This window comes from Phyllobates terribilis, unplaced genomic scaffold, assembly GCF_046119375.1.
Source record: "Phyllobates terribilis strain yellow unplaced genomic scaffold, ASM4611937v1 Scaffold_2__4_contigs__length_985480577, whole genome shotgun sequence".
Classification (NCBI taxonomy): Eukaryota; Metazoa; Chordata; class Amphibia; order Anura; family Dendrobatidae; genus Phyllobates; species Phyllobates terribilis.
Window position 1 is genome coordinate 921,189,988 of NW_027362762.1, and position 26,172 is coordinate 921,216,159.

The window sequence follows — 26,172 nt, forward strand, 5'->3', positions numbered from 1 at the left end:
CACTGTGTACTAGCGCTGCAAGACCAAAAAAATTTCTCTATCTACTCCTATATAGTGTGTTTGGAACAAATTTAGCTGAATACGGATGGAACCACCACACTAATAGGAGATATCAGGAAAAATTATGAATTGGCAAAAAAAGGACAATGTATAAGGCAGTGACACACACTGAGTGCACTATAACCAGACGTGGCTGAAGCACACACTACAGGGTGAGCTGCACTCACACACAGAGACCTTGCAGAAAGCGGTGAACAGCACAGAGAACTGTGCACTAGCACTGCAAGGCACAGCGATTTATAAAGTAGCTTGGGTAAAGCAGAATAGACCAAATAGGTAGCTAAAACTGTCCCTCAGAACAACAGCATCCTATCCCTAACTGAATTCACAGCAGAGTGAGCTCAAAATGGCGGCGGCGGCTTTTATAGTGCATCATGACATCATTTCAGCAGCCAATCACAGCCATGCCATTAGTTAAGATGCCTACATGCCTAACAGGATGTGCCCACACTTCTTAGGATCCTCATTGGCTGAATAAAATGAAAATGGCTCATTGCATTATGGGAACTTCCGATTCCGGTATACGATATTGCAAAAGTATCGGAATTAAGTATCGGAATTCCGATACCGCGAATATCGGCCGATACTCGATATTTCAGTATCGGAATGCTCAACACTATTAATTACCCGTCAGGGTATATACAAAGGACTTGGTGGCTGAGGAGTGTGAGAAGCCCAAAAACTGTCATGTACATAGCTGCACTCCCTGGAGTGCCCCTTAAGTGACCACGGAACAAAAACCCGTTTGGCGTGGCCGAAGACGTGGTCCAGCACCTGGATCACCTATGCCCTGCAGCCACGCCCAGGGCCTACGTTGAGGGTTTTCAGGCGGGTCCCTCATATTCTTTCTTCGGTGAAATGGACACCAAGTTACAGGACTTGCTGTAACTTTATTGTTATTTAAAGTTGTAATTATTGTATTATAATGTTACCTGTAACGTTCAAGAAAAGTGCCTCCCATAAAGGGAAGAAATGTTATCTGTTAACCTGTTTTGCAAAAATGCTTCAGTCTAGGAGTACTGAGTTTTACTAGGGGGGGAATGTGGCGCCCTGCTGCGCATTGGTATCACATAACCCAGAAGGGTGCATGGATGAACTTCTCCACAAAAGGCCCTCACACATTCACACACCTCCACCCTACCACCTCAGACCAGCAGAGGGAGCTCGTTAGGGATATATATAGGGAGGGTGGAGCCAGGCAGCTCAGTTTAGAGTGAGTTCAGTTAGTGTTCAGTCAGACAGAGCTCAGAGTTGAGCAGAGAGCGTGCTGACGCTCAGAGAGCAGCGAAGAGGCAGCATGCTGGCTGCTGTGCTTAGGTGAGCCAAGGCCAACAGCACGTGTGAAGGCCTAGTGAGGGCCTTGAGTGGGCCGAAGGCGAGAGGAGAAGGAAGAAGTAGCGAGGGAGCAGAGGAGCATACCAGGCTCACCCCAAGATATATACCGGACACCGGGTCCGCGCCGACAGAGACTCTTTATACCCAGTAGGGACCACCGGAACCCCTGGAGGACTACAGGTCCCAGGTTTACCAAACGCTGACTACAGTACCAGGGCTGGGAGTCACGGAGGCCCCAGCATCCAGGGAGAGTGATCTCCAAAAGAAGGCCCTACCACCAGGTCAGCAGGTGCAAAGAGAGACAGTAACCAAGCTAGGCCTAGTTCAAGGCAGGCCAGAAGCTTAGCGACTAAAGCAACGGATCAGGAGGCCCTATACCCGCTCACTGGGGAGAGTCCAAAAGTGCACCCTTCGCCCGGAGTACCCTGGACCGTGCCTGCACCATCACCAGTAAAGGTACTGAAGCTTACCACCGTGTGAGTGTCCGCCTTTCCTCCGGGACCGTCCTGCCGTCTCTCCCCTGCACCACCATCCATTACATCCCACGCTGCCCTGGAGCTAGCTCTACCTGTGGAGAGCCACACCATCCCTGCTGCCGTAACACCAGCTCCAGAGGATTGCTCCGCAGCGGCGGCATCCCTTAGCCGCATTCCACAGGTGGCGTCACAAACTTTCCAAATCCCCTATAAATATTCCCCCCTTTTACTGACCGCCCTGGGTCACGGACCGGGCCAGCCACCGTGATATCCCCCATACCGGCATCCACAGAGGCCCGGCTGCCGAGTACCCCATGGCCCAGGGGGCGTGTCATTAATGCTATCTACATTTCCCAGAAATTCATCCTTTACTTTAGACATCACTCCTGCTACTCAGTGACAACCTGTCCAGGTATGTGAGATCTTGGGCATTTCTCATGGAAAATGTAAATGGAGCATTGTATTTGGCTAACTTCAGCTATCCCATAGAGATTGAATGGAATGGGGTTGAACATGCACAATGCCACTCCATTCAACAGGGAAACAAAAATACCCTATTCTAATAATCGGTAAGATCTCAACATTCGGAACCCCACCGATCTAGAAGCTATAATCTATCCTGTTGATACTGGAATACTCATTTAAGTTTATTGTTATGCCTGATACTTGAACATGTGCCTATTGTTCGTTTGTTGTAAAAGCTAATGAGCTCAGTGTCACTGTGCACCAGGAAGGTTTCCTAGCTGTCAGCATGCAAGAGAGGTTGCTGAGAGTCTGATGCTGAGGGGTAGAGGATAAAAGAGATTAAAAGGAGGAAGGTTGGTGTCAAAATGCAGTGTGCTTAGTGACCAAATATACAAATTACCTCTTCAGAGAGGAAGAGGACTTTAACTCTAGTGCCACCTCTTGGAAGTAGCAATCTTAAAAGTCAATATTAACTCTTAACGAGCCTTATACATGACTTAGGATAAAATCCAAAGTAAAATTTTAAATTGCAGACACTTGTTTCAGGATTTTGCCCCTACTAAGTGCAAAGCTTGAGATCTGACCAAGTGATGTGCCAGAGAGTAATGTGTAGCTGCCATAGTAAGAGGCAGCGGGTTGGAGACATAGGTTATGGGGACAGTCAGCGCCTACAAGATGCTGAACAGCAAAGTTATAGTATAGCTACCATTACACAAGCCAACATCCAAAGTTGGAGAGACCATAATACTGAGAGGGGCTTTCTCCCCTAAAGTTTACATTGAGCCATATGTATGAAAGTTTGTGAAAGTGAGTAAACTTGAAGAAGGGCATTGCCAAGCCCAGTAAGATCTAGCTGGATAGGTCTGTGTAAAAGTGAATTATCCCGTCTACTATATAACAAGTTAAGATTAAAGTGTGATACTGTGTTTTCTACTGTAAAGTTGATATCTAAGTTAAAGTTGCAGGTATACTGTTAATGAAATCTCTATCATTACATCTTCATTGCAGACTCCTTCACTCGTAGCTTTTCATAGAAAGCTTCAAGATTTTATTATGCTTTTTAAAGAATAAGTGCGTTCTCTTCAGTGAAAATGTTGCGTTGATATCATCTTGCAGTTTTTGTATTTGGCTAATCTTATGTAATGCTAGTGGTTGCGCATGGATGAGGACATTTATCTAGCCTGTGGACACATGCTGTGACTTCACTGAACATATATGGCTTTGCAATTATATTGTGTTTATGGCTAAACCATAAATCAAGCAAGCGCATCCGTGAAGCGAGCAGTGTAAGAATAACACATGACGCAGGATCTGGTTGAATAGATTATTGCTTCAAAGTTTGGCTATAAACAGAAGGGACATTATTAGGGTTGGATGATGCATATATATATATGTTATTGTATAGCACACAGAGCATGTGATTTGGCATTTTGAAGAGACAGATAATTATTAATGAAGTATATCTGTAACTCTCACTACAGCTGCCACTACACAGTTGTGATCACTTACTTTCCAAAGATTCATTTTTTTCCCTTGCCCTGTATCTGAATACCCCTGCCATGTAGAGTAAATTCTAGGCACCACTCTTTACAAGATTTATCATAGAAATTCCCCTGCCATCATTTATATTGCCAAGACTAATACGTTGTAACAAATGCTCAGCAGTGCAAGCATGACTAGGTCACTCACAATGGTCACCTACTCTTTCAATGTTTACTCTTCTCATTGCTGCACATCTACTTTTACATTCGCTCCAATCATAGAATGACCCGTGACTATCACCCTTCATCATCCCACCATATCTTTCCGAGGCTTCTCCCATGCTGCACCTGTTCTCTGAAATGCTTTGCCTTTGATCATGAGTCTTAAGCTAGTCATACACACCAGCTGAACCTAATGATATCAACGGGTTCAGCTGACGGTCTAACGTGTATGGTGGTGCCGGCCAAATGATGGTCAAAAGTGATATCGATCAGGCATGCCCGTTTTCGGACTGCGAATTGCATTGTTCTCCTAGAGATAAGCTGCCGGCTGACGTGTCAGTCAGTGGCTTTCTCATAGAGAACACAAGAGCTCTCGGACACAGTGAGCGCTCGGACGAAAGAGCTCTACTGTGTATGGGAGAGTCAGCTCAGGTGGCTGTATCTTTCGGCTAAAAGCCATCTAATGTGAATGGCTGGCTTTAGGCTCCATGAAGGGCTATGCGCACAGAGCCTGCACTGCGTATTCTGTTATATGGGGCCCAACGATTGACACCATGGTACTAACTTTTCTGCTCATATTGATAAACATTGGCATTTTATCGAACAAACCAGATGGAAAAACTTCCATATGCCTTCAAATTAAATCAGAAGCATGATGCAGTACAGTGGATACCGATAGACCTAGCTTTGTATACAGAGATGTATTACACCTTGTTACAGCCCTAACTCTAAAATTACAGCTTACAGCTACAACCTGGTGGCCACTCAAAAAGGTCACATTTTACCGAACTGCCTAAGCCAAGTTAGAATTTCTAACCATTAGATTAATCTAAGTTATACATACATTAAAGGGGAAGGAACTTAGATTTCGATGGCCTATCCTTAAAATAGACACTTGGCACCTCCACCAATCAACTCTTTGAAGCTTCAGTTGCACTCAAAGTACAGAGCTGGAAGAGTAAAGCGCCGTTCACCGTGTAGTAGTTATTCTCAGGTACTACAGCTGAGACCACATTCATGTTAGCGGGAGCTTCACTGCAGCACCTGTTGCCATATGTCCAAACCAGAATTTGATCGTTGCAGCCAGGGAAGTTAAGTAAGTTTTGGGGGCATATACTGAAATGATAAATAGGTTTGTATTAGGAAGGGCTGAAATGGAAGATATTGTACTAACATTCTGAAACTGAAGAACATGTAGAATAGCAGCTTTCAGTAATATTCAATTTTACAAATATCTTGGCAAGCACTCAATGCACTGATCAAGAAAGTTAAAGGTGGTGATCTTCAGAATGACCTCAAAATTGCCATTTCATTGGAAAGCCAGTGCACATTAAGAACACATTTCCATCAGCTTCAGACAATTCTAGGAACGGTTTACAGCAAGAAATTACTGTGTGTTCTTAGCACAGGGAGGAGCTCGGGGTAAAGTCGTTGGGCTCCTTGATTTGTATCTGCTCTATGTACTTCCAAGTGTCTATGTTTCCAATTTAGAGAATTACAGTACAAGATTTGCAAAGAAGGCTTTACGTACATAATGTTCAATTTCATCGTGCTTAGTCATCTTTAATATCTTATTACCATGAAATCTAAACTGAACAGCCCGAGATTTTCCATATTTATGAGACAGGGTAATTAGATTACTATATACATGAAGAACATATATTGTCCCAACCAGATGACTGATTTAATAGTGACATGTACAGAATAATCAGTGAAAACCAAGTTAGTGAGCATTGTTACTATCTTGTAATATGCTTGAGAAATGTCTTCCTCAGTGTCGGATATTATTGTCTTCTAAGGCGCCATTCATACTGGAATTTGGGCACATACGTATGTCCGCTAATAGTACTTTTTTTTCAAACACTTAGTGCATGGTAAACATTATTTTGTGGAAAACAGTTAGAAACGATGTTCTGATGGACACCAGCGAGATACACGGCGAAAGGACATTATTTTTGTATATGGTTGTTTATTAAAGGAGTCTGGCTGCCCAAACTAACAGTATAAACTATGTCTTGCCCACTGGATTTGCATGTCCCTGCCCCATCACTGGTGATTGACAGTGCTGACTTGCTTACACATGGTGCCTGCTCTAGAAATGCCAATACTGTCAATCACCATTAAGGGAGACAAAACCAGTGGGCGGAACGGAAGACTGCGCCTCTTGGCCCCGCCAAGCATATTTGATTAATCTCCCATTTCAGCAGAATAGGGGCAGCATTTTTTAATGAGACTATATCCCCTATAAGGCTGGAGTAAGTTCAGAGAAGAGCTACCAGGATGGTTAGCGGACTGCAAACTATGTCCTCCGAGGATCGGTTAAAAGATCTGGGAATGTTTTGCTTGTGACGCGCCCCCTGGGCCGTGGGGTACTCGGTGCCGGGCCGGTTGTTGCTAGGGGAGATGTCACAGTGGCGGTGACCTGGTCAGTGACCCAGGGCGGTCAATCAAAAGGGGAATTATTTACAGGGGATTTAAAGTTCTTATATACAGTTCGTGACGCCACCTATGGTATGCGGCTAAAGGGAACCGCCGTTTCGGAGCAGATCCTCTGGAGCTGGAGTGAATGCAGCAGAGTTGGTTTAGCTCTCCACAGGTAGAGCTTAGCTCCAGGGCAGTGTAGATGTTAAAGATGTTGCGGTGTCGTGCAGGGGGTGATGGCACAGCAATAATTTCACAGAGACAGTGGGTGCAGTCCTCAGGGTTTACTCACAGTTGATAAGTTCCTCAGGTTACACTTTCCAGATTGCGACCTCCCACGTCGCGCTGCGTTCACCGAGCAGGGGTTCAGCAAACTCCCAGGTGTTTCAAGAGTGCCTGACAGGACCCCGTTCTATATGACCTTCTCTGCTGTCTTCCGGCGCTGGCTCTCACCCTTCTTGCCCTGCGCCTCGCCAAACAATGTCCCAAGCCGGTATCCTCAGGTCTTTCTGGGCAACCTGGAGTTCCCTGGATCCTATGTGGTTACCTTTTTGGCGACTTGAGTGCGGATGTGGCAACTGCACCCTGAAAGTACAGAAGCCTCCAGTTTCCAGTTGAACTTTGTAATTCTCACTGGTCAGGGGCCGGTCCCCTCTGCGGCTTGATCCCTCCACCACCTGGCAGATTTGGGCATACGGGTGGCCTCCAGCACTGCCCGTACCCCTGGGATCCCTTTCACATTCCTGGAGCCTTTCACCTGCTCCTCTCTCCTTCCTCCTCTCCTTCTCAGTCTGTCCTGGGCCTCTCTCTAGGCCCTCCTCCTGAGCAGAGCTCCTACAGAGCTCCTGCTCCTTTCACTGTCCTCCTCTAACTGATCTGTGCTTTCAAGATGGCTTCTCTCTATATACTATCCCTAACAAGTGCTCCCCTGATTTACTTCCTCCACCCACACCCACTACATGGTTCCACCTCACTTTGGTTCCCCCCACTCCAGCCAGGGACAGGGCTCAGCAGGGGAGCGACGCATCTTGCCCCTCCCGCTGGTCGGGTCTGGAGGGTCCTGGGAAGCACTCTATCCTTACCTGAGAGTGAGATACCACACCTCTGGGTGAGATGCAGTACCTCTGTGGCGACTGAACTCGCAGGGGCGCCACACTTGCAAAAAAGAAGGCTAAGAGGAGATTAATAGCTGTCTACAAATATGTGAAGGGATGTCACAGTGTAGAGGGATCATCCTTATTCTCATTTGCACATGGAAACATGAGACGCAATGGAATGAAACTGAAAGGAAGAAGATACAGATTAGATATTAGAAAATACTTTTTGACAGTGAGGGAACAGGCGGCCACGAGAGGAGGTGAGTTCTCTTTCAATGGAAGTCTTCAAACAGAGGCTGGACAGAAATGGTCTGTCTGAGATGGTTTAGTGAATCCTGCATTGAGCAGGGGGTTGGACACAATGACCCTGAAGGTCCCCTCCAACTCTAACATTCTAGGATTCTATGGGCTTAGTTTATGCTGTCAGTTTGGACTGATAATCCGCCTGTGAAATCTATAGGAACATCCATTCTCTGGGGAATGGGATGTAAAGCCAGACTTAGCTAGTGATGATGAGACATTTCTAGAGCAGACCTGATGGGGAATCCATCCTAGAAGTTCATAGCTAATGTAATTACAGTAAGGCTCATGCACAGAGTTGTATTATGGCACTGTGTTATAATACTCTGACAGAGAAATATGAGTTTTTTTCTCTTTCTATTTGCTTTTATCCGAACCCAAAATATGTGGCATGCTTCATTCGAAAGCATAAAGCTGACTTATTACTGGAGGAATTGCATCTCCTACATACGCCATCTGATGAAGCATGATATTGTAACACATATACAGTGTCTATTTTAGGACATGATCAGATATCAAAGTCAAACATCGGAATAATGTCAGTTTGAGGCTAAATACCCTGTCTGAGAACTGACTTTGATATGTGACTTTGACATCTGACTTTGATAAGTGACTTTGACATCTGACTTTCATATGTGATTTTGATAAGTGAATTTGACATCAGGCTTTGATATTTGACTTTAATATGTGACTTTGACATGTGACTGCTATCTGATGTTGGCATCTGGCTTTGACATCTGACTTTGATATCTGACTTTCATATGTGCCTTTGACATGTGACTTTGATAAGTGACTTTGACATCTGATTTTGACATATTGGGGCTTAAAACCAAAACTCTATGTCTAGAAGCCAGTACACTTACCATTGAGCTATGCACTTAGTTGAAGAAACTTAGGCATTCTATTTGGTTATGTGATTTTCAGTGCAAACTAGTCTGAAGCTCATTGGGACTTTCTCACAGACATCCTCCAAGCCAAATTCAAATGATGTGTGACTTTGATATCTTACTCTGATATCTGACTTTCTTCAAATATCAGAATCACAATGACTTTTAGACACCTTGAGTATTTTCATAGTTATCCTATAAGCCAAGAAAAACTGCCAGCCACTATCATTTGAACCGATGGCTGAATGGTAAAGCTTCAGCCTTATAGAGTGGAGCTTCTGGATTTAAATCCCCGAAGCAATTTCTTAAACTGAGTGTATAGCTCAATGGTAAGCGTACTGGCTTCTAGACATAGAGATTTGGGTTCAAGTTCAGCAGCATACAGTGTATTTTTGTATTATTATTATTATTATCAGTTGTAAAAATCAGATGTCAAAGTCAGATGTCAAAGTCACATGTCAAAATCACGTTTTGAAAGTCACATATCAAAGTCACATATCAAAATCAGTTCTCAGACAGGGTGTTTAGCCTCAATCTGACATTATTCTGATGTTTGACTTTGATATCTGATCATGTCCTAAAATGGACACTGTACAGTAAGGTGATTCCTCAATTTTCAGGATCATTGAAGGTTTTAGAGGTCAAAATTAAGGTACATGTTAGTCATATGCTAGTGACATGCCATGATTTTATAAGATGGGAATACCCACACTTTTATAGAACCGAATAGTAAAAGTTTCAAAGACAGTTCTGCTAGTGTATTACTGCCTCCAGCAAAGAATTTGTCACAAAAATGAAACTAAAGTAGGCCATGCACAAGATATCTTTCAGTTGAATGCATACTATCGAGAGATGAACGGATCTATTGAAATTCAATACTGCGTTTGCCAAATGTTCCCCGGGAATTTGATTTGCAGCAAATAAATTTGTGCAGATCTCAAAACTGGAAAGGTTGTAATTGCTTGGAAAATACACATGAGGGAAAGGAGAGAGAAAGAGAGAGAGAGGACCCCAGTGAACATAAGAGTTTACACTCTGCAGAAGACAGAGAGAGGACCCTGCTGACCATAAGAGCTTACATTCTACAGAAGAGAAAGGACCCTGCTGATCACAAGAGCTTATGTGGCACCCCGGGGGTCCGGTTGCCACAGTGGCATTGCTTCCCTCACAAGAGGTGATGCCATGCCTGGAAGCAAGCAGGGGTCCCCTAATCAGGTTTTACTAAACATGCAACACTTTCCTGGCTCCAGACAAGCAAGGGGAGCTCCTCCCCTTAGCAACTGGGATCTGGGGGCGGGGTTAGTGAGACTTTGTGTGAGAAGTTGAAGTCAGGACATCGAGGAGAGAGGAGCTGGGGACTAGAGCTGCGCGGCAGCTCACCCCAGAAGAACCAGCACAGAAGAAACGGACACGGGAGTCCGAGGCTGTGGGGCACCAAAGGCCCAGCAGTAGAAACCGGAGGGCAGGAGACTGCAGGTCTCCTTGCCTCATCAGACACCCAGAGGCTCAGCAGCACCACAGGGTCCAGCACCGCCACGTGGGAGCGACGCACTAGCAAGACCCGAGCTTCCTGCCATACGGGTGAGCACAGAAACGTTGCACTCAGGGAAGAGGGCCACCGCACAGCTACAAGCAGCAGTGCCAAAGAGATTAGTGGAAAGGGTAGGCCTCCAACTTCACCTGGCAATGAGGATTCTTTACTTGCTTCCAGGCTGCCCGGACTTCCACTTCTAGCCAGTACCCTAGTCCCGGTTTGCCTAATCACCGCCAGTAAAGATAAGAGGAAACCGCCATTAAGTTGTGGACTGATTATTGCTGCGCCATTAAACCCTACACTACAACGCCCAGCATAACCCATAACATCTACACTGCCCTGGAGCTAAGCTCTACCTGTGGAGAGCCACACCATCCCTGCTGCAGTAACATCAGCTCCAGAGGACTGCTCCGCAGCAGCGGCTCCCCTAGCCGCAATCCACAGGTGGCGTCACGAACTTTATACAATCACTATAAATCCCCTATCAATAACCCCTTTTTATTGACCGCCCTGGGTCACGGACCGGGTCACCGCCACTGTGACATCACCCAGCATTTACAGGCCCGGCACCGGGTACCCCACGGCCCAGGGGGCGCGTCACCTACACTCTACAGAAGAGAGAGAGAGGACCCCCTGATCATAAGAGCTTACACCCTATAACAGAGAGAGGACCCTGCTGACCATAAGAGCTTACACTCTACAGGAGAGAGAGGACCCCTCTGACTATAAGAGCTTACACTCTACAGAAGAGAGAGAGAGAGGACCATAAGAGTCAGTTGAATCTCAAAATGTTCAAATTCATGTGAAACAGCGAATTTCATGAAATTCAACTCGAACTTGATCCTCCAACAGATCTAGCCGCTCATCTTTGATGATATCTCAACCAAGCCAAGTTCCCTTTTTGCCACAACATTTTCATCAAGAGAAAGTTTAGATGTTCCGCCTATAGGTTATCTTGCCGACAAATTTGCTGACTTTTTGCTTCAACTGGCTGTAATATGGCAGCATTTCACTGATAGCCCCGAACCCCAAGGGTGCTTTTAAATGGTAAAATTAGTTTTCATTCCTGTTTAATAAAAAAATGTGATGATCATGGTCAGGCAATGCAGCATCTGCAATCTATGCAAGCCACCTGGAATACCTTTACACAAAATAATGCATGTAATAAACCTTCTGCCAAAAATGGAATTTGCCATCTCTAAAAGGGTGCGTTCCAAATGAAGTCCCATTCAGCCGCCTTAATCTTTCCGCATACACAACAATGAATAGACGTGGCAAACATTGAAAAGATGGATAGTTTGTATACTGTCAGAAGAAATTAGACACCACTCCCCAGAAGGAGCACTTCACTCCCCTGCATATAACATTAGAAAATCCAGCAATAACTGAGTTTAGTTACAATCCAGCGTCTCCGTTAAGATTTACGTAATAGTTGCATTCTCCATATGTGCCGTCCTTAGGGAGAGCGGGAATTATCTCATGAAGGCTGAGAAATTTCTTAGAAAAACGTTCTTTTTGATGTAAATGAAGGCAGGGCTGCCGTCTACACCGGGCGCTATCACTTTCAATTTTAATAAAAGTTAGGCTTGATGGAAAAAATTGTGGCTACAAATTACATCGATGCTATACTGCTCAGCTGAAAAATATCATCTTACCTTTCATATGGTTTTTATGTGCTGTATATTCTGTAAGTACTGCGTGGGTTATATGCCCGTGCTTAGCAATAGGCATATCCTTCCTGCCTTCTTATATTGTATTCTGTTATGTTTGACAACATGTCTATATACAAGTAGCAATCTAAAGCACCATTTAAAGGGATTGTCTACTTTGGACAAACCCTTTATGTTAGAAGGAACACCTAACAGTAAGCTGATCAAGACCTTCCTTGGCAAGTACACAAAGTAAGAAAGCCAGCAGCAAATTTTTCAGTTTCTCTGTAGTGCCCCTAGTGGATTAATTAAAAATTACACAGAAGAGATTAAAAATGATTTGCATTCAAATGAGATCTAAATGGGACCCCTTTTATTAGCTTATAATAGATGAACTAGGTATTTAATATAAAACTTTCAAAACCAGACAATCCTCTGATTGATGTGGGTTGGGTGATATCTGCACTATTAAGGGCAAAAGGTACCATAGAGACAGGGCAAAAAAGATGTGGGCAATTACTTTTTTCCTGATCATTCTGTTCTGTCTCACTTGATGAAATGTATCCTAGAAGCCCTTGATCTGGAAAAGATGCTCTTATGCAGCACGGATATATGATGTTGGTGCAGCAGAATGATCCAAATGGAACTAGGGAGGCCAATGCAGCAGAATGGTATCCAATCTAGCAGAGAGAAGTCTTGGCAAATGGCACAGCAGAGTTGAAGGGTTACCTAGTTATGTAGTATAGCTGGTTTTGTCATGGACTCCTATAGACTTCAGAGTCCCGGTGCAGTGACATCATCGCACCTCGCCGGGACACTAATGTCCTGTGCGTGCGATAACAGCACGTCAATCTGCCCAAGCTTTGCAGGGTTGACTTGTCAGGATCCTGGATTAGGTGAGTATATGATGTCTTTTATTTTACTTAAAACATGGGGTGGGACTGTGGGTGCATCATGAAGTATGGGGGACCCTCATAAAATGAAGGGATACTGTGGGACGACCCCTCATACAATATGGGAGATAATGCAGCTAGTATACAGCGTGGGAGCTAATGCTGGGGACCTTATACTGAGTGGAAACAAAAGCGGGGGGGGCCATTATACAGTGTGGGATTTAATGCCAAGCCCATTATACAATTTGGTAACTAATGTCGGGGCCAAAAGACAGTGTGGGAGCTAATGGGGGGGGCCAATATACAGTGTGGGAGCTAATATGGGGGCCATTATACAGTGTGGGTGCTAATGTGGGGGCTATTATACAGTGTGAGAGCTAATGTGGGAGCCATTATACCATGTGGGAACTAAAGCATGTAGAGGCCATTATACAGCATGGGAGCTAATGTGGGGGGCATTATACAGTTTGGAGCCTACTTTTGGGGCCATTATACGATGTGGGGACTACCGTGGGGGCCACAATACAGCGTGGGAGCTAATGGAGAAGCCATTGTGGCGCCCCTGAGGGTTCGACCGCCACAGGAATGCTGCACGTCTTTAATGGAGTGTGGAGTTCCTCCTCTGAGGTAAGGCCAGTGAGATGGTAGTTACCTAGCCTTTTGCATCCAACACCACATTTCCACCAGAGGGGGCTAGTATGCACTAGTTGCGGCTCCCCTGGTTACAGGGAGACTGAGGAACACAAAGTGGTAGGAACCAGTTAGTGGGTGTGGGTGGAGGAGCAGTTAGTTAGTGACACTTCTAATTTCATATTTAATAGAATGCCATCTTTGATCTTGGTTCTTTCTTTCTGGTCCTTCAATCTTTGATGGTTCAAGCCTGGTCCTGTGTGGACCTGTCCTTCTTAGTGGTCGGACTGGGCTGTCATGAACTGTCTGTGATGTGACTTCCCTCCGGGAGCACAGATCCTGTGTGGGCCTGCACCGGCTTGGGACAGAGCCCTCGTACCCCGATCTTTGGGACGAGAGGTAGGTTGCAGACAAGGAATGTCTCAACCCGGCAAAGGACCAGGATCAAGAAGGCCCGGGAGCTTTAGAGTGGGTCTCCCTAGCAAATGGGTCCCGGGGAGGATGCAGACGGAGTGAAGTACGCCACCTGTCCTCGCCTACCTGATCTATTCAGAGGGATTCCGGCTGCAAGAGGGGTACCGGCCCCCGACACCCGACCTTGTACTCTATGTCCTGGACGGGAAAGCCCAGTTAGGCCCTGAGGATCCCACCGGGCATCGGATGGAGAGGAATTGCCACCCGTGCCCTAGTCCAGAGAGGAGCTCAGAGGGAGACCTGGCCTATCTACTACACATGCACAGACGGGAAAGGGTGAAGTCTGTAGTGCAGGAACACTCTGGTGTAGGGTCGCTACCGAACACTGGACCTCCTCGGAGGTAGTCGGACCCCCGTCCCTGGTGGCCGCAGGACTCCATGAGGAGCAGGGAGAAGCCTTGCGCTGCTTAAGAGAACTGTGAGTAAAGCCTTGGAAATTCATCCCTATGGCCTCCGGACTGTTCATTACGCGCCATACCAAGCGACGCGGTGCCTGTACTCCCCACACCACTACCCCACTTCTATCCTGCCTTGCCTGCCCTGGGGCCCTGCTCCGCCTGTGGTGAGCAGCGTGAACTTTAGCCGCCATGACACCGGGCCTCAGCGGACTGTAGCGGCGCTGGTGGCCCTTCACCAGACACCACAGGTGGCGTAGTCGTTAATCAGCCACTCAACCTGGAATAGCCCACACCATCTCTTTCTAATGTGACGGCCCTGAGCACGAGTCGGGCCCGGGCCATGGCTGCATCCCATCTCTTCAATGCAGGGCCCGACACCGAGTCCCCCATCACCCAGGGTAAAACACGGGCTTTCTGAGTAGAGGCGTCACAACCTGGCGTAGTCGGCAGGATATCGTGCCCGCAGCAACGGAGAAGAGTGCCCATTGCTATCGGGTACTGTGTGCCTAACACCTAGAACTGTTGTTTTACACTTAAAATGGCGCCCGCCCAAGAAGAACAGGCGCCATTATGCTGTGAAAAGACTGTCTTTGTACACCTCCCATCGTGGGCTGGGCTCCCGCTTGGCGCCAAAAATGTGAACTGCCCCTTCCATCAGAGACTGTCCGCGGGGTAATGCCCGTCAAATTGGATGGACTGAACGAAGGCGGGCCTGTCAGCATTCCGCCCAGGGACCGCCCCGAATGAGGAGGAAGAAGAAGCAAAGCAACAAGGTGCGGCCATTGCAGTCGGACCTGGGCAGTCAACGGAGGCAGACATGGATGTCTCTGGGGAGCGAGACCATGCAGCCACTGAACCCGGTTCAGGCCCTTCACCCGGTTCAGGCCCTTCACCCGGCAGAGAGCAAGGCGGCAGCGTATTGACTCCGGGAGATATTGAGTTTCTCCACATGGAAGCTCTGGGACTTGCAAGGAGACAGAAAGAGGCCCAGGAGGCAGCGACGGCAGCGTGGAAAGCGGAGATGCTGCAACGTATCCGAGACCGTCGCCGAGGAGTGGAGGTTCCAGGACTAGTAGACTCAGAGGTCGAAGTGGAGAGTGACCTAGCGGCGGGTGAGTCTGCAACCCCTGCCCCGGCTGCAGAGCCAACGGAGACTATCCTGGACCTCATGGCGGAGTACATAGTCCCCCACGCGGTCACCTGGGAGCAAGCGCTAGCTCCTGAGCTGCAATCGGTAGCCATCGGTGGGGACCTGCGCTGTCGCGAAAGCTCAGAAATGGAGGTGCCTGGAGCTGCGGAGGAGGCTACCGGCTCCAACCCGGACTGGTCCGCATCATCCGAGGACTTGCAGCAACCCGTCCTCACCCCGCTACCTGCACCAGCGGTGACCTGGCCCGAGGCCGAGGAGTGGGCCTGTAAAAACCAGGGAGGCGACCTAATGGGCTTCCCACTGGAGACCCGATCGGAAACGCGAAGGAGGAGCCAATGGTGCAGCAACCAAATCTTCCAGCTAGCACGGGAGCAACGTCGGCGGGAGCAACACTGCGAGCGCCTCGAGGTCAGGACCAAGGCTGCGAAGACTCGGGCGCGTCAGGAGGAGGCCACTCGTCCCAGTCCCCGATATGAAGGCCAGATCGTACGTTTTCACCATGGAGAGGGCTGGGGGTTTATCCGGTGTCCCATGTTCCAGGACGATGTGTTCGTCAGCCGGCGGGACGTCGAGCCGCGCCTTAAGAAGGGACAACCCGGCCGGAACCTCTTCCCGGGCGATGCTGTGACTTTCACTCGCCACCAGGGGGAGCAGGGGTTGTACGCCCTGGACGTCCGCAAAGTGTCTGGGAGTGACACCACCCCGCCCTCAGGCTCAGGTGACCGGCTAGCCTCTGTCGGAAGGAATGAGCCCTTCCCTCCACGACAGCCCCAAGTCTAAAGCAGCCCCCGGCTGCTGTTGTTGTTTAAGGTTTAGATAAATGCTGCTATTTTTGTGTTCTTTTTCCTCGATACAGAGACTTTGGTACCTGCGTACTATGGCAGGCGGCGGACTGCATTGTAAATAGTTATGCATCTATTTAGGTGCTTCCTATTGGTTTTATACAAAATCGTGCCTTCCTTCTACCTCAGACCTCAGAAGCAAAACCTGTCTGGAGTGGCTTGTGTGGGGGTCCAGCTCCGGATCTTCATGCCCTGCAGCTACCCCAGGGCCCACGTAGAGGGTTTAGGGCAGGTCCCTCTTGCTACTGAACTGACCGTCGTCACCTTTAAGCAGTCCGCTGCCTTGGTCAAAAAGTCTCTTCTCTTAATTTATAATTTTGCACTTTTATATATTTGTATTTTTATAATTTTATACTTTTGCACTTTTGTATTCTCATAACTGTTATGCAACGTTACAAGAAACGTGCCTCCCATAAAGGGATGATAGTTTTATTTGTTGTTATAAAAAGAATTTTCCAGGGTGTTGCTTCCTTTGCAGGCCGCGGACGTGCTGTGTTTTACCAGGGGGGAATGTGGCGCCCCTGAGGGTTCGACGCCACAGGAATGCTGCACTTCTTTAATGGAGTGTGGAGTTCCTCCTCTGAGGTAAGGCCAGTGTGATGGTAGTTACCTAGACTTTTGCATCCAACACCACATTTCCTCCAGAGGGAGCTAGTATGCACTAGTTGCGGCTCCCCTGGTTACAGGGAGACTGGGGAACACAAAATGGTAGGAACCAGTTAGTGGGTGTGGGTGGAGGAGCAGTTAGTTAGTGACACTTCTAATTTCATATTTAATAGAATGCCATCTTTGATCTTGGTTCTTTCTTTCTGGTCCTTCAATCTTTGATGGTTCAAACCTGGTCCTGTGTGGACCTGTCCTTCTTAGTGGTCGGACTGGGCTGTCATGAACTGTCTGTGATGTGACTTCCCTCCGGGAGCGCAGATCCTGTGTGGGCCTGCAACGGCTTGGGACACAGCCCTCGTACCCCGATCTTTGGGAAAGAGAGGTAGGTTGCAGACAAGGAATGTCTCAACCCGGCAAAGGACCAGGATCAAGAAGGCCCGGGAGCTTTAGAGTGGGGCTCCCTAGCAAATGGGTCCCGGGGAGGATGCAGACGGAGCGAAGTACACCACCTGTCCTCGCCTACCTGATCTATTCAGAGGGATTCTGGCTGCAAGAGGGTTACCGGCCCCCGACACCCGACCTTGTACTCTACATCCTGGACGGGAAAGCCCGGTTAGGCCCTGAGGATCCCACCGGGCATCGGATTGAGAGGAATTGCCACCCGTGCCCTAGTCCTGAGAGGAGCTCAGAGGGAGACCTGGCCTATCTACTACACACGCACAGACGGGAAAGGGTGAAGTCTGTAGTGCAGGAACACTCTGGTGTAGGGTTGCTACCGAACACTGGACCTCCTCGGAGGTAGTTGGACCCCCGTCCCTGGTGGCCGCAGGACTCCGCGAGGAGCAGGGAGAAGCCTTGTGCTGCTTAAGAGAACTGTGAGTAAAGCCTTGGAAATTCATCCCTATGGCCTCCGGACTGTTCATTACGCACCATACCAAGCGACGCGGTGCCCGTACTCCCCGCACCACTACCCCACTTCTATCCTGCCTTGCCTGCCCTGGGGCCCTGCTCCGCCTGTGGGGAGCAGCGAGAACTTTAGCCGCCATGACACCGGGCCTCAGCGGACTGTAGCGGCGCTGGTGGCCCTTCACCAGACACCACAGGTGGCGTAGTCGTTAATCAGCCACTCAACCCGGAATAGCCCACACCATCTCTTTTTAATGTGACGGCCCTGAGCACGGGTTGGGCCCGGGCCACGGCTGCATCCCATCTCTTCAACGCAGGGCCCGACACCGAGTCCCCCATCACTCAGGGTAAAACACAGGCTTTCTGAGTAGAGGCGTCACACCATCATACAGTTTGAAGGCTACTATGTGTCATACAGTGTGGGAGCCATTTTACAGTGTGGATTCTACAGTGGGGGTCATCATACAGTGTGGGGACTATTGAGAGGACCATCCTACACTGTGAGTGTCTTTATACAATGTGGCAGCTACTCTGGGGGGTGGGCTGTTAAACTGTGGGAACCATTATACAGTGTGGGGACTATTGTGGGAGCTACTGTGGGCGGCAGTCATAAACTTTGGGGACTACTTAGGGGCCATTACACAATGTGGGAGCTAATGTGAGGGACGTTATACAGTTTGGAGGCTACTGTGTGCGCAAGTTGGGAATAGATGGGGACGGTGCTGGAAATGTGAGAAGTCAAATGTGTCTTTGTTGTAATCTCTGCAGATGAGTCCTGGCTGGAGGAGTTGTCATGTCGAACTGAGCAAGATGGAAAAGACAGGAAAAGTGAATGAGTCCATCAGAAAGAACTTTAGCTGTAAGTCACTATCTGTAACTGTACTATGATCTCTTACATGTTCTGCAGCACTAGTATATACCACTATATGGTCACCATATAGTGATAATATCAGTGTTGGTCTTTGTGTAGAGATTTATTTTCAGTATCAGCATGGTCATCTGCTAAGGTTGCCCTATACCCACAATTTGTTACGATACTGGCATAGTACTGCTGTAAACCAGTGGCCAAAGGAGCACGAGCAGGAACAGCAAGCGGTAGTAGAAGTTCTTGGAGTTAGTAAAGGAGTTGTTGGAAACAATCCGTAGATAGTTACGAACAGTCTGGGTAAGAATGTTCAGGAGCTGGAGACTGGAATTAGGCTAACTGCTAGATACAATACTACAGCAATGAGTAAGAGATCCATGCGTCTTTAAGCAGGTCCGAACAGGAAACATGATGGATTTCACAGGTTCAGAATCTGCCATCTTAGTATAGGGCAATTGCAGAACACAACAGCAGCCTACAGTGGTAAGGAGTGAGACTGGAGCACAATTATTAAGGTGAACAATAGCAGCCACATGTGGTCCAACTGTAGAAGGACAACAGGAATTCTAACACAATAAGGGTGCGAAAGCACAGTTGTAATCAGGGTTACCGGTTAGGGGCCCACTCAGATGTTTCGCCCCCTCTGAGCTTTACCCCTAGCTGCGCTTCTGGATAAAGCAAGGTTATCGAGCAACCTACAGCAGAGGATTACCCTCTGCTTAATCACTAGGGCTCATTCTTGTGTTCAATCCTTTGGTGCGCAGGTTTGATCCTGGTCGCGATATGAATTTATGAAGACGTGGAAAAAGGTGAAGGCACAAGCACAGAATTTGTACAAGGAGTCTTTACTGTACTGCACTGAGGATGTAATGCTCCCTAGTGCAGAATTACATGGCCAGGGGTTGAATCCCCCTAGAGTATTTAAAGGTAGAGGCCTTATGCACCTCTACGGGAGGCCTAAAATAGCTCCACACAAGACATGTCCATGTCTACGGTATTGAGATCTAAAAATGACAAGATTTTGTATAATTGGACTTTTCTTTAAAATACTGTGTTCTCACTGATTACACAGAATATATAGTAAACTTTTCATGTTTTAAAAACCTTTTATAAAAACTTTGTAAAATTGTAAAATTTGATCTTTTTTTACCAGATAAGAGATGGCAAACTAGGCAACTGCTCAAGGTCCCAATCTTTTAGGAGGTCTTTAAAGGAAGGGACCCCTAAGACAATTGACATCTACAATTAACATCTTCACTACCCTCAACCACAAGGATTTTAACATTTGAAGAAAATGTTTTAAAAACTGGCGAGCAATAGGGTCAGGGGAGGACAAACCATTAGTGCAACCTGTGCAGTCGGAGAAGTGCCCAAGTAGTAAAGGGGCCCACTTCCTCCTTCAAAGTAGCAAGCGTCTCCGATCCCAGACACATAAGGCTATGTGCCCACTATGCAGAAATGCTGCATATTTTTTACACTTCTCCCTGGCAGGAAAAATGCATGCGGTTTTAACATGCGTTTTTCCCGCCAGGTAGAAGCGTTTGTCAAGCGCTTTTGCATGCATTTCTGCATGCGGGTTATCAAGCGCTTTTCCAAGCAATTTTAGCATCACTTGGAAAAGTGCTTGACAACTTGTTCACACTATATAAATCCATGCAACCTTCATGGATTCATATAGTGTGATCAAGTTAGTTAAAAAATAAAGACTAAGAATGGTAAAAAAATAAAAAATAAAGCTTATACTCACTTTCCACTGTCCTCCCGGTGTTTAGTCTGCTCCGTCCTGTGTCTTGCATTGCTCGCGCTGCTGTGAAGGACCTGCGGTGACGTCATGCAGTCTGTCACATGACTGAATGACGTCACCGCAGGTCCTTCACAACAGCGCGAGCAATGCAAGACACAGGACGGAGCAGACTAAACACCGGGAGGACAGTGGAAGGTGAGTATAAGTTTTATTTTAAATTCTTTTTTTACAGTTTCTAAGGTACCCAGGTCTGGATGAGAGTCTCCTCTCCTCCAGACCTGGGTACCATCCGCACATAGAAGCGCATAATATCTGTGTGTACAAATGTACTGACACGGATATTATGCGTTTCAATGCAAGTCAATGGCGGCGATTACGCTGCGTGTCCGCAAAATTAATGGACATGCTGCGGATTTATGAGCGCAGCATAAACGCTGCGGAAAAATCCGCAGCATGGGCACTGACATTGCGGCTTGTCATTGGGGACCATGGGGGACGGATTACCAAGCGTTTCCCAAGCGTTTATGATAAACGCTTGGAAAACGCATAGTGTGCACACAGCCTTAAGGGGTGCATTATGATGAGCTTTTTGACTGTCCATATTCTATTGAGCATAGGGGCCTTTTTCTGTCTGTTTCCACCTCTGAATAGGAACCTATTTTGATTGTTGACCTCAGCTGTATTTTTTTTATATTTGATCCCTGCAGCAGATTTAATCTGTGACTTATACTGAGCGGTGGTGAAGTTTTTTTTTTTTCTTTCAAAATATTGATATAAAAGCTGATAAGAGAAGCAACGAAGTGTGCAAAATGAGGTTATATAACTGCATAATCTGGCATGTACAGACCTGCTTCTCTAGGATAAATGCCTTCCTGTTTACACACTATATATTTAATGTGAATGTCCAATTTTCAGAAGCTTTACAACTTAATTCTTTATACAGTTCCTATGAGTTATGTATTGTATAATGAGCCGGGAGAAACAGCTGTACTGTTCTTTATTACAGGTCCCCGGTGAAGTGCTCTGGGCCCAAACACAAAAATTGAACTGGTAGCAATGTAGCCCAAAACACCTAGGACTCTTGTAGAACAAGATAAAGGGAGCTGTCAATCAGTAAACAGAGATGGTGGGGTACGTAGTACCCTTCAAGGCAAATAATAAACTTGACATAATGTTTTACGGTCCTGATGCTTTGTGATTACAGGAGCCAGGAAAGGAATGGGTTAACTGTGTTGGGAGCGATGATCCAACTTGTTATTGGGGCCCTACTGAGAGGATATGAAATATACACCTATTTCCACACCCTGCAGTCTACTGGGAATAATTCACATACCTAATAAATAGATTTTTTGATAAAAAATAGTTTGAGCTATTTTTAAATGGTTTTCCAATATTGATGACCTATCATTAGGGAGCAGAGAGACAGCATTATAGATTGGGGTGAGACGCAGTGCCCGGACAGGTTGGCAGCTCTCCCTACCTAAGTGTGACAGCTGCATAGAAATACATGTGACGCACCCCCTGGGCTGTGGGGTACTCGGTGCCAGGCCGGTCGTTGCTAGGGGAGATGTCACAGTGGCGGTGACCCGGTCCGTGACCCAGGGCGGTCAATAAAAGGGAATATTTACAGGGGATTTATAGTTCTTGTATAGAGTTTGTGACGCCACCTGTGGTATGCAGCTAGAGAGAGCCGCCGCTGCGGAGCAGGTCCTCTAGAGCTGTAGTTAATGCAGCAGAGTTGGTTTAGCTCTCCACAGGTAGAGCTTAGCTCCAGGGCAGTGTAGACGTTGCTGTTATGGTGTAGTGCAGAGGATGGCGTAGTTAATAATCAGTCCACAACTTAATAGTGGTTTCCTCTTATCTTTACTTGCAGTGGTTAGGCAGACCGGGGCACGGGTACTAGCTGGTAGTAGAGGACCGGGCGGCCTGGAAGCAAGTTGGGGGATCCACCTAGCCAGGGGGAGTTGTAGCCTTCCCTTTTTCACTACTTCTTTGGCCCTGCTGTTTGTAGCTATGCTGCGGCCCTCGTCCCTGAGTAAAACGTCTTTGTGCTCACCCGTATGGCAGGCAGCTCGGGCCTTCCTGGAGTGTCGCTCCCACGTGGCGGTGCTGGGCCCTATCGTGCTGCTGAGCCTCCGGGCGTCTGATGGGGCCAGGAGACCTGCAGTCTCCTGCCCTCCGGTTTCTGCTGCTGGGCCTTCGGTGCCCCACAACCTCGGACTCCGGTGTCCGGTTCTTCTGCGCGTTCCTCTGGGGTGAACTGCCATGCAGCTCCACTCCCTAGGTCCTTCCTCGTCGACGTCCTGACTTCAACTCCTCTCTGCTCTCCTCACACTAACTAACCCCGCCTCCAGATCCCAGTTGCTAAGGGGAGGAGCTCCCCTTGCTGGTCTGGAGCTAGGAAAGTGTTGCATGCTAGCAAAACCTGATTAGGGGACCCCTGCTTGCTTCCAGGCATGGCATCACCACTTGTGAGGGAGGCAGTGTCACTGTGGCAACCGGACTCCTGGGGTGCCACATTCCCCCCTAGTTAACTTCAGTACTCCCGGACTGAGGATGCCTTTTAAAATTAACAATCAACAATAACAATTCACATTACAAACAGTTTACAAAATCTCAAAAAACAAAAACTACAAAAAGCCAACAAAAACGTTCAACAGTCACTGCGGCGCTTAGTCTTTACGCCACAATCCGGGTAACTGAAATTTGGCTGGTGGGAACCGCATCAACCCACTTTGTGTATCGTCCCTGGGCGTGGCTTCAGGGCACTCTTTCGGTGGGCCTGGTCTTCGGCCACTCCTGCGGTTTATTTTCTAGGCCAATTTGTAACTATATCCAACATTGTCCTGACCACACCTAGTCCTGTGGTCCAATTGTCCATAAATTTAACAAATATACAGTATATATTTCTAGCATTATTTAACGATTACAACTATTTATAACATACTCTTTAGTTCTCTTACACTTTAGTTCCTCCAGCGAGCAGGGAGCTGACCTTTAGTACTCCGGGTCGATCTGCGTAGTACATTTGTTGTCACTGACCTACCCTGGTCCCTAGTGTCTACCCCTGGTGTGGTGGGTTCAGTGTGAACTACACTACGGGTAGTCTGAGGTAACACCGGTAGGCCGGGTAATCTCCTACGAATTCTTTGACTCACCCTGGGTACGACAGGTTCACTGCTAGCAGAGGGTAGATTCTCCTGATCTGCTGCCGATGAAGCATCTGTCTCTGGGGCGGACTGGTCTTCGAGATGTTCTGGAGCCTCTGCAGCTTCCGGTGAGGCTGCTTGGAGAAAGGTCAGGACCGGTACCACAATTGCTCTGTTCACCTGCGTCCAAGACCTGGGAAATGCTCCAAGGACTGTCTGGACCGTTTCCTCCACTTTTTCTGTGGGCTGAGGGCTGTCTTGGTCTTCTTCTTTGTGTTTCAATTGTTCAGTGCATTTCTTCAGGTGGTCTCTTGAGACTGCCGCTGAAGTTTCTCCTCCATCTTTACTGATGAGGCACACCTTGGTGTTATCGAAATTTGAGGGTAGGACGGTGTATGGCTCAACCTCCCACTGGTCATCTAACTTGTGGACTCGTCTTTTCCTCTTAAGTACCTGTTCTCCAGGTAATAAGGGAACTGCAGGTGCATGCTGATTGCAAGTTTTCTCCTGCTTCTGTCCCGCCTGGGACAAACTTCTCTCCACGCATTCTTGCACCTTGTGGTATTGTTGCTGCCGCTCTGTATCCCAATCTGCATCTGGTGATGTCGTCTCTGGTGTTACAACTCCCATGTCTAAGTTGATGGGTAGCTTACCAGGTCTTGCTCTCATCAGGTAAGCGGGTGTACAGTTGGTGGAGTTCACCGGGATGTGGTTATATAGGTCCACCAAATCTGGTAACTTCTCTGGCCACAGGCTACATTCTTCAAGGGGCAACGTCTTCAACAGGTCTATTACCACCTTGTTCATCTTCTCACACAACCCATTGGTCTGGGGATGATACGGCGTCATCCTGATTTTCTTACAGCCGTACAAGTTACAGAATTCCTGGAACACCTCTGCTCCAAAGGCTGGACCTTGGTCGGTAAGCACCCGTTCAGGATAACCGTGCGGGCGACAAAAGTGCTGTTGGAATGCTTTGGTTGCCGTCTGAGCCATCTGGTCTTTCACTGGCACTACTACCAAGAACCGGGAGTAGTAGTCTACTATGGTGAGAGCGTAGACATAGCCTGACCGGCTTGGGGCTAGCTTCACGTGATCCAAGGCTACCAGTTGAAGTAGTTGTTTGGTGATAATGGGCTTCAGGGGAGCCCTCTGGCTATCACGGTCTTTTCGTCTCAGGTTGCATGGACCACATTCTCGACACCATCTCTCGATTGCTTTCCTCATGCCAACCCAGTAGAATCGCTCACGTAGCAGGACTTCCAACTTCTTCCACCCGAAGTGTCCTGCTCCATCGTGGTACACTTCTAAGACCATTGGCGCATCCCGCCTTGGGACTACCACCTGCCAGACCAGTTCGTGTGTCCGGGAGTTGATACTTCTTCGACACACCCTTCCCTCATAGATGAACAGCTTGCCCTTCTCCTTCCACAACTGTTGGGTCTCCTGTGGAGCATCTGGACCAGGGTGCGAGTCAGCTTGTGTCAGCAACTCCTTTACCAGGTGGACAGTTGGGTCGCTATCCTGCGTCTCTGTCCATCCATGATGGGGCAATGGGTTGAACGTGGCCTCTCTGCTGACGGAGCGCTTGTCCCTCACACAGTGGGAGCACTGGATCACCCCATGACAATGGAAAGCGGGTAGCTCTATCTCCTCCAGATTTTCCGGGTCTTCTCCCCCATCTGGCAAGTTAGGCATCCTGGACAGCGCATCAGAATTAGTGCTTTTATGCCCCGCCCGATACTTGATGGTAAACTCGTAGTTAGACAGTCGGGCCATCCATCGTTGCTCTAGGGCACCAAGCTTCGCTGTCTCCAGGTGCGACAGCGGGTTGTTGTCTGTGAAGACTGTAAATCTGGAGGAGGCGAGGTAGTGTTTGAAGCGCTCTGTTACAGCCCAGACTATGGCTAAAAGCTCCAACTTGAAGGAACTATAGTTGTCGGGGTTCCTTTCCGTATGACGGAGCTTCCTGCTGGCATAGGCAATCACTCTCTCTCTGCCCTGCTGTACCTGGGACAGCACCGCTCCCAATCCCACGTTGCTGGCATCCGTATGAAGTATAAAGGGTTGGCCAAAGTTGGGGTAGGCCAGGACTTCGTCTCCAGTAAGAGCCATTTTCAGTCGAGTGAAAGATTCGTCTTCTGGTTTACCCCATTTGAACGGAGGTTTCGGGTTCTTGGCCTTCTTGGACTGGCCCACTAAGAGGTCCTGCATGGGTGCCGCTATCTTGGTGAAACCCTTGATGAGTCTCCTGTAGTAGCCCACCAGCCCGAGGAACTGCCGCACTTCCTTGATAGTGGAGGGTCTTGGCCAGTCCTTGATCACAGTGACTTTTTCTGGGTCTGGTGCTACACCTTCGGCGCTTACCACATGACCTAGGTACTGCACCTTGGGCTTCAATAGGTGGCACTTGGACGGCTTTACCTTCGGGCCATAACGAGATAGGGCTTCGAACACCTCGGCCAGGTGCTCCAGGTGGTCTTCATATGTCATTGAGTAGACGATTATGACGCGCCCCCTGGGCCGTGTTGAGGGGAAACCCGGAGCCGGATCTGGATAGGGGTAGTAGTCCTTGTGGCGGTGACCCG